The sequence below is a fragment of the Rutidosis leptorrhynchoides genome, chromosome 2 (assembly GCF_046630445.1).
Source record: "Rutidosis leptorrhynchoides isolate AG116_Rl617_1_P2 chromosome 2, CSIRO_AGI_Rlap_v1, whole genome shotgun sequence".
In the NCBI taxonomy this organism is placed as follows: domain Eukaryota; kingdom Viridiplantae; phylum Streptophyta; class Magnoliopsida; order Asterales; family Asteraceae; genus Rutidosis; species Rutidosis leptorrhynchoides.
In genome coordinates, this window is record NC_092334.1 from 634323327 (window position 1) to 634333984 (window position 10658).

The following is a 10658-nucleotide window of genomic DNA, read 5'->3' on the forward strand; positions in this document are numbered from 1 at the left end:
GTCACACACGAGTCAAGTGGCGAATTGGTCCCGGTGTGCGTTAGTCTATGGCGATTGTTGACAATACCCTCTGGCGGACCATTGCATGTCGCCCAATGTATCTTGTCCTTTTTTTTTTTGGTAGATGTATCGAAGATGCGGGAAATCTTATTATTTTTTGTTGGAAATAAGATCTATATAGCGAAACCTTGTGTTGTCTTTACGCGTTGTGCCACAAGAGACTTTACGCCACTTGCATTTGAACTCCCTTCCATTTATGAAGATTCTCAAGGAACTCGGTGTTCAGGAGATGCAATCTATCTCTTCTGCACTTTCTATTCTTAGAGATCTTAAAAACAACTATGGACATCAACGTATGTGTCCGAATAGAATACGTGGAGTCATGGAAATTTTACATTTCATTTGTGATGAAATGGAGCAGAAGCAAAACTCAGATAGTTCCGAGTGGGAATCGTTAGTTGTTGTTCCCGATGATAGTTGCAACTTGTTCATCCAAATTCGTGTGTCTACATAGATCCCCGTGGCTCTCTGTATCTCAAGTATATTGATACTTCGAAACTAAAGTTTGTTCACCATGATGTTTCAGAGAGGTTATGTCTGGCTTTCGGTGTGAAAAGGCTTTCTGATGTTGTTGTGGAGGTATTACACGCTCTCTTTTAATTGTTTGTCATGAAAGAGTTTTTATTCTGTTAAATGAGCAATGTATCTCTTTATCAAATAACTCCGAATCTTAACTTTTAGTCATCTATTAATAGTAGTATGTATTTTTTTTTTCAAAATTGATAAGTACTTTTTCCATGCTTTCCAGGAGCTTGACTGTGCCAACAGTCTTCAGACTGTTGAAGAGATTGGTTCTGTTTCAGTGGCTGATATCAGAGAGAAGTTGTATGATAAAAGAGTGATGGGGGGTCGTGTGGGTTTTTGGTAATGGCTTACTTGGCCAGGAAGTAACCCCAGAAGATGTCAAGATGTTCTTGTTTCATTGTCTGAGACCATTCTACAAAGGAGAGATAGTGGCATGGCGAAGTAATGAAACAGACAAGTTCAAGTATGGTAGAGTACGACAAGATACAACACCACCCGCAGCAGGGAATCTCCCTTACAGATTACGTCTCAAAACTTTTCCGGGGAAGAGTGAAACCTTTGTTTCCTCGAATGTCCGGGCTTTTATTACAAGGAAGGCTAAATATCCGATGCCTAAGGATGGTCACGATGAAGCTCAAAGTATACAAGTTGAGCAACCAGACAAGGTTAAGGTTTGCTACGTCACTAACTTTTATATATCTTCTAAATCATCATTATTATTATTTGAGATGATGATGTATGGTCATAACTCATGGGTGTAAAAATTCTAATTAAATCCCGATCGATTAATTTGCCTTAAACATTAATATAAAAAAAATCGGTGGTTAATCGTTGTAGAAGCGTTTTATATCTCTTTTGTAAAATGTCTACTTAATCCATCCATCATAAGATTATATTTGCTTTGAAAAGATGTAATTGTGATGCATTTACTTTTTTATTTTGTGATTAGGAGTCTTCGGCTGGAGACGCAAATCCAGCACAACCGACATGTAGTACTCACGCAACATCAACACACTCTTTAGCAGGGGCGGATGTATATAGTGATCAGTGGTGGCACGGGACACCACTGAAATACGCGATGTAGTTGAATTTTTTTGGGATTTTTAACTAGTGACACCACTGGATAATGTACATTTTTTTTAGTGACATGATTGAAATAAGACATCTAGTAGAAATTTTTTGAGAGTTTTAACGGGTGACACCAGTGACTACTAATCCTAGATCCGCCCCTGCTCTTTAGTGAGCTACAAAGCATAACCAAAGCTGGCCACACACTTAGCGATGTGATCAGCGACTCGCTAGAAGTGATAGGCATCATCGCGTGTGCCATTTTATAAGAATATGTTGGATTCAACTAGATGTACTTTTTCTTTTATAAATGTGCATGATCTCGGGAATAGTTTGCAATAAATTCGGAAATAATATATAAGAACTATAGCATTTTGTAATTTATTGGAAATCATATTTGGTACAAAAAGTAGTCATATGACTCGATATAAAAAGTAGTCATAAATTCATAAATCATTTGTAAGAACCATATCATTCTCTAATTTATTGGAATAGTATATCGTTTACTATCAACAAATCTACATCAATCTATTATATACCTTAATATAAAGTGCGTGCATTAGCGCTTACTTGTCATCTTCACTTTAGATATCGTTAATATCCTTGTAGATGTTGTTTTAGGATCTTAGAATCAACCTAACACGATCTAGAAGCGGAATAACACTAGAACGTGCAATAAATCGAATATACTAAGATTTTCGGGTTTGTATGAGTCAAACCAAGATGTAATCTTGATTAACACAAAGCCTAAACTGATATTCTGTGGTATTTGGACGTAGGGATTGAGCTGCAGACGACCTTGGGTTAATATGAAGTGTAACCTAACAAATGAGGCTTAAACCCGTTTATATACTGCCTGCAGTGACAGTCGGTCGACTGTCTGTTGAGTCGATCGAGGATCAACTTTCACCGACCTGGACTGTCGATCGACAGTCTTCACAGTCGATCGACTAACTGACTTAGCCGGTCAACTGTCATGTCAGTTTAATTATCGATTTAAACATTTACGTACATTAACAAATATTCAATAGTCACAATGTTCATTATTACAGACCGAATTATACGATAATGAATACATAACTAGGGAATTACGAATATGCACCAACAAACTCCCCCTAAGACCTCGTTCTAATTACATCTTCGGTCCTCCTTCAGTATTGATACAGATCTGTTACTAAGTTGTTCAAGTAGCAGACTTTAGCAACACGTATGAATTGCTCAGCTTGAACTTTGTTTTCCTTGCGATACAACATCATGTATTAATACAGAGTGAAGATATCCTCCTCGCAGTAGTTTCTTAACCACACAGGATCTAGCACTCGTATTGAATCATTCTCGTCGTCCGGTGTCCTTTCCAACACGATGACTGCTTCTTCCGAGCGTTCATCATAATACCACCAACGAAAACGAGGGCTAAAATGTTGCGACATCTTTTTCAGTGGAATTTTCTTCATGCAGTTTCCCGCTTTAATTTTTGCAATACGTTTCCTTTCGCCCGTTTTCTTTTTTGTTCGATAAACGAACGTTGCAAATGGTAGTTGAAAACCGTCGAAGTTCTTTGACATAAACGATTTCCTTATCAGTCTTGCAACAGTGTCAGAGGTTCCAACATAATCTTTGTACAACATTCTCAACCTGGCTACATCCATAAATTCGAAGTAAGGTAATGATTTGAAATCCCATCCATATATATTTGAGATAGTCAACCCCAAACTCCTTTTTGACCGCATACACGTCCAGTTCCTTGATGTAGGCCCAGGCGAGAACTTTTCCTTTAGCCAAATAGTTGTTCCTACGTTCAATGTACTTAACAAACTTTAGTTCTAACTTCGGCTTCTCACAATTTTCCCTAATCCTCATTAGGATATTCCATTCTTCTTTTACAACCTCAACCCTTTCCTTATTTATTCTGACCGGCAAAAACTCCTCGGGCAATACTCCGGTCTTTTCCTTCTCTGCACATTTTCGGTTCAAAAATTCTTCAGTAAACTTGAAAAATTCAACAAAAGTGGGTTGATCATCTGTATTAACATCGTCGTACTTTTGATAATCCTCAGTTGTGACGCCTTCGATGACCACCTCGTCAATAACATCATTTCTTTCATTTTCAGCAACGGTTTCAAAAGATTCATCACTAGAATTAGAGGGACCCGCAAAAAATGAGTTAGCTTGCGCTGTCAACAAATGAACTTGCACGTTGCTCTTGACGCACTAGCTCTTCGATCTCTTCACGGCTCAGATCGCTTGGCATCTCTCCTTCCTCTAGATCATTAAATACAGCGGAATGTTTTAGGCAATCCTGCACTTCCAGATAATCACGTAAAGAATAATCAACATTAAGAGGAATTACTAATAGTGGGAGATCATTAGTGCCTTTAGCAACATCCAAAGTTAAATCATCCAAACATTGATAATTCAGATCGCCAAAATTAATATGTTCCTTTAGATCAATATCCTCCAACTCAAGTTTCTTCTGAAACTCATCCATTCTTTGTGATACACTAGTCGTTGCATTCTCTGCTTTCACAATCAACAAGTTTTGATTTTCATCTCTGTGATGAATGGTATCCTCTTTTGTTTAATGATATTCCTTTTTTCGTCGATTAAAATAATTAATTAAGTTCAGAACAAAAATAAAAAGATAAATTTGGTAGGCTGGAGCTTTAATGCAAGAAGGCGATCGTGGCAGCTTTTTAGTGTGGTAATTTTTGTGTATGTCGCTTTATGTTGTTCGTGTCTTGTGGTTAGCTTCGTTAGTTGGTTGTTTGTTGGCATTTGATTGTTTAGGTATTTTGTCGTATAACAACCCTCATTTTTCCGTTCTGAAGTGACTAAAATGCCCTTAGGGTTTCACCAGGTTGTTTTGTGTATTTGAGTTAGGGTTGTTATTCGTTCATAATTAATGATCTTAATTAATACTTGAATTTATTAACCTTAAACCCTAACCCTAATATTAAATAAATAATATAAACTGTAAGTAATAAATTAAATGTGACATTTATATAAATTAAAAACTAAGGAGAACTAAGTAAACATTTATATAAGCCATGGACAAATAAGTAAATGATTAAATAAAATGTATTATAAATAAATGTAACTTTAAAAAAATATATATAAATTATATAAATAATTAAGATTACCGAAGAAAAATTTATATAACTATAAAAAAAAATCGGCTATAAAGAAATAAGGGGAGGAGAACTTGATTCTTAAGCAAACTAATCCTAGTCTAATACTAATCTCCACCTTGATCACCAAGTTTCACGAATCCTAGCTTGATCACAACTCTTGAAACTCCTCTATAAAAAGGGCTTCATGTTTTTCCAAGTTTAACACCACAAAAACCCTTTCTTTTTGCTGCATTAGTCGATAGATCTCCTGCAGCCTTTCTCTTTTTTTAGTCGACAGATTCAATCCCCCATTTACAGCCACAAATTGACATCCTCTACAGCTCTTACAGTCGCTAAACCTGCTGCTTTCCTGCTGCCTTTTTCGAACCCAACAGGCTGCTATATTGCAGTTGTGTTATTCGCCATCAAACAGCCCTTCATCATGCTGTTCTTCTGCTTGTTTGCGAGCCAAAATAGCCCGACACCAACCCTTGGTTGTTGCTGTTCAGCCTTCTATTTCGCAACCCACAACAGCCCTTCAAGTGTCCATTGTTGCTGCTGTGTTGCTGTTTCTGTCGAACCCAAAACAAACCCAAAAACCAATAGTTTGGGTCGTGATTACCTGCTGGATATCTGCTGCTGTTTCAGTCCACATTCATCATCATCTTCTTGATCTTCACCTTCATAAGGTAGCCCTAAACCCTAGCTTAATCATGCATTTAAATCTATTACTTTTAAGTTATTTATAAGTGTTATGTATTAAGTATTATGTATAAGATGTATTAAGTATGATCATGATGTTAGATGTTAATGATTAATGAAAAAGTTAAAAGTATGATAAAAGATTAAGATCATGAATCTTGTAGGAATAATGATAATGGTTATAATTAAGATTAAAAGTATGATTATAAGAATATGATTATGATATAAAGTATGAATAAATTGATAAGGTTAAAGATTATGATTTTACGTGTTATTGATTAATGAGTTAAATGATGATTAATAAGTTACTAGGTGATGAATATAATTAAGTAATGATGTTTAAGAGTTTATGGATTAATGAATTATGTACATGAAGTATTATGATGAAGTTTAAGATATAGAATCATGATGAAACTTGTTTAATAAGTTAAAGAGTATAAAAGGTTTATGATTTTATGTACATGAATGAAGATTAGTAAGTAGTAATGATAATGATGTACATGCATGCATGCATGCATACGTACGTATGTACATGTATACATTGTAGATATATATATATATATGTGTGTGTGTGTATATGCAAATATATACATACGTGTATATGTATGTGTATGAATGTATGTATATGTACGTGTGTATGTATATGTACGTGTGTATGTATGTATGAGTGTGTATATGTATTAGGTATATATTATAAGAAATTACAAAAGGTTGATAAGTGGTTATATGTATATATATGTATCATCTTTACACTTATGTATATGTAACACTTACATAGAATATATACATATATCATATTGTTATGAACATGTACATGTATGATAATAAATAAAGAATATATATATATATATATATATATATATATATATATATATATGTATATATATGTATATATATATACATATATATATATATATACATATATATATATATACAAGTATATATACATATATATATATATATATATATATATATATATATATATATATATATATATATATATATATATATATATATATATATATTTGTATGTATGTATGTATGTATCACATAGGTGTATATTTATATATGTAACACATATAATGATAAGATTACATAATGTTGATTAATTAGATAATAATACTATTATTATAACCAAAACCTATATATACAGTAACACCATAAATTACACTAAGTATATTATCACCTATATATATAATTAATAAGTACATCAATAATTAGTTATGTGTATACATCTATAACGTGAAGGTTATAATTAAAGATAACGTACAAAGACTTCAAACATCACCGCTACTTGTGGCCTAGGGTGGTCCTTGTTGCCTTATGGGAATCACTTGTGGATTTCGAATGCCATGACTTAGATTCTGGTCAAGAATCCTGGGCGCCCGGTAACAACAGATCATTCGAGTGACTTGCATGATATCAACGAAGTTTGGGCAAGATTGTACAACATCTTTGTTAAGAATTATAACCCGAACTTCTTAAACTATAAGCTTACTATAAGTGGAAGCTTTTCATAAATAGTAGGTTTTCAAAAATAGAAACTTTTGAGAAATAGGAACTTTTCTCGAGAACCGTCACTGTTAATATAGTTGCTATATTAATAAACATACTTTATGTCTGTTAGACATTAACTAATCAAACGTTATATCTCTGGGTTGAGATCTCCGATTATACTCCGTTCATACTATTTGCGTGGAATCTTACTTGCTACTAAGGTGAACTTTATAGCCCCATTTTTACTATTTATTAACAGTTTTACAACTTTTGGGGTGAGACACATGCTTACTTTTAAATGATTTACAATTTAGACACAAGTGCCTAAACTTTTTGAAATGCAACTTCATGAGACTATTGTTAACTTGTATTGATTATATCTTTACATGCAAATTCCCGCCATAATATCGTTAATTGCTAGAATTGAAATATTGCAAGCTTAATTATTGTGAGTAGGCCTATTGAGAGTGACGTCTCTATCCATTGGCGTAATCGTCAAGGGGTACATAATAATGATTGCCGACACCCGTACAGTGTCAGGGGTTAATGTTTAGTTCGATATTATAACTCATGGCATATTGAATATTTTGATGTTTTGAACTAAATTTTTTGGTCTAAAACTTATTATGATTGTTAAGCCTATGATGTTCACTCAACCATTGTGTTGACATTTTAAGTTTGTTTGTCTCAGGTGAAAATTAGCTTGTGTGCTGCCCTATGATGCTTAGTTAGCTGTTGCATTGGAGTCCACATATTAGACTTATCATTTGTTATTTACATATGAATTTCATTATGTAAAACATTATTATGTTTCCGCTACAAATTCAAATTTTGTTATAAAACGTCTCATTTAGAGTCGTTCTCGTTTATATATACTTGTGTTGTGATATTGTGAAGTCATATTTCCCCGGCCCTATTTGGGGGTATGACATGTCGTTTGCTCTAGGTTTGTTAGTTGATTGTTGTTAGGAATTGTTCGGAGTCGGCTCGTCCAGTGATTTCTTTAATGTCTTTCAGTTGTTAGTTTGGTTGTGCTTTCTTTGGGCGAGGCGATGTCCGGTTCATGTTGTATTTTGTTCCTTGAAGGGTGCTTTCACCATTGGTGAGTTTTTCATTTTTAGCCACAAAAAAAAAATATAGATAAAAGATAAATACAGAGTAACTAAAAAAGAAAAAACTTCAATATGAAAACGTTAAGTGCATTATTAAATAATAGAATATATTGCACTATATATGATGACCCTTATTAGAAATGTTAAAGGTGACTAAAGAAATATCGTCATTTTTAATTTTAATTTTATTTAATTTATATTTTTTAGAATGACAAATTGAGGTACCAATATTATTTCATTTGTTACGAATATACATATACATATTCATTAATCTTCGATGGTTTGCCCTTGCCGGGTAACTGAAAAACTTCCATGTTCTAATTGTTGACTTAAAACTATCAAAGTGCTCCTCTTTTTTTCTTCTTCTAATAATAAGGTACACAATATGTTTTTCAAAGTCTCAACAAGCATCCCCATGGTACGTGTGGAAATAACTGTATTCGTTTGGGTGAAAGTTCGTAGGTCTAATGTAGTGAAAGATATCAAGTAGCTTCATTTAGTGAACATTGCAAGTATACCTTGGAACTCGAGATCATGATCCTACCAGGGGTGGATCTACAGTAGGCAGCCATGTCAGATGCCCCCGATGATCTAAAACGTACTTTTATGAATTCTATGTGAAAAATGAAGTGTAAATATATATTGAATAGGTGGAAACCATATTTTTCCTCTGTGATTTTCGTTGAACAGTAGAGAGGAAAAGGATGAGAAAGATGGGCATTGAGATATCGGGGGCCGCTTGTACTTCTTTCATTATATGTTGTTTCATTACCTCAATAATGACCAATTGGACCTTCAAAAGTATTTCATCCATCTTAATTCAATAGTTCAGTTATTTTGGAATGTATCAAATTAATAGTTTTTATTTTTATTTTTATTTTTTTTATTTTTTATAAATTGATAAGTGTTATGATAAAGACATAAAGTGGATGACAAACTATGTTCATGATCACGGGTGTATTATTATTTTACCTAACTGCAGAGTAAAATTTATAGTATAAATATAGGATCGAATGTAGTGAGTTTTTGCACCATTCACTTCCATATGATTTATTACTCTCTCCTTTCTCTTTTATATCAGTAGTCCATAACCAAGAGTCAGATCACTAAAGAAAATGTCAAACTTATCAAAGCTTGAGTTTGATGCCTTAGACGTATCGGGAACAAACTACACATCATGGGTTATGGACGTAGAAATAAATCTTGGATCATTGGGTATTCTAGAAACTTTAAAAGAAAACAATACTTGTTCCGATCAAGATAAATTAAAATCAATTGCTTTTATTCGCAAACATATTGATATCACCTTAAAACATATGTTTCTCACTATCAAAGATCCACATGTTTTATGGGAAAGTATCAAGAGTAGATTCGATAATCAAAAGGAAATATTACTCCCAGCTGCGAGGGAAGAATGGAGAAATCTAAGGTTCCAAGATTTCAAAAGGGTAAGTGAATACAGCTCGGCCATGTTTAAGATCCGTTCAAAGCTTCAATTCTGTGGTTAAGAAATAAGTGATGCTGATATGATGGAGAAAACTTTCTCCACAATGCATTCTGCAAACATAACTGTGCAAGAAAATTTAAGATTGCAGAATTATAAAACTTTTTCCAAACTTCAAACTTATCTCTTAGTTGCAGAAGTTAATAAAGAATTACTGATGAAAAATCAAGAATCTCGTCCTACCGGTGCGCTAGCATTTCCTGAAGCTAATGCTATTAACAATAATAATAATAAAAGAAGAAATGCACATGGACGAGGGCGTGGACAAGGTCGTAGCCATATTGGCCAAAACCATCATCATGAAAATTACCATAACAATAATAAAAATCATAACTATGTTCGAAATCACCCTTATGGTAATGGTCGTGGTGGTGGTCGTGGTCGTGGTGGTCGTGGACAAAGAAATAATAATCCACAAAATTATAAAATCCAAACACCATACAATCCCACAAATCACAATGTTGAAGAAGGCTCTTCAAAGAATGTTGAAGATTCTTGTTACCGATGTGGTAAAATTGACCACTGGTCTAAAAACTGCCGAACAAATCAACATTCTGTTAATCGGTATCAAGAATCCCTAAAGGTAAAAGGAAAAGAAGCAAATCTTGTGGATGACCTTGATACAAAAATGACTGAACCAACTTGTGACTACTTTAATGAATAAATTTCTAATATCTATATATATAGATATCCTATTATATGTTCTCGTTAAATAAATGGTTGTAGATTTTCAATCTACACCATATCTAGTTTACTACATATTTCGTTATTATGTGCTATCGTTTGTAACATGTTTTGAATGTAATATATTGATGAATTATGTACTCATTATTTGTTTCTCATATTTTTTTTTGAAGTTCACGATGCATACTGCCGGAGTAAGAAATCAGTCAAATGGTGGAGATATTTGTATTGCAGACAGTGGTGCTACTCACACCATACTCAAATCTAAAAAATATTTCACAGACTTGAAAGCAACGGAAGGAACTATACATACTATATCAGGTCCTGTGGACTTAATAAAAGGAATGGGAAAGGCAAAATTCATGTTACCAAATGGTACGAATTTTATGATAAATA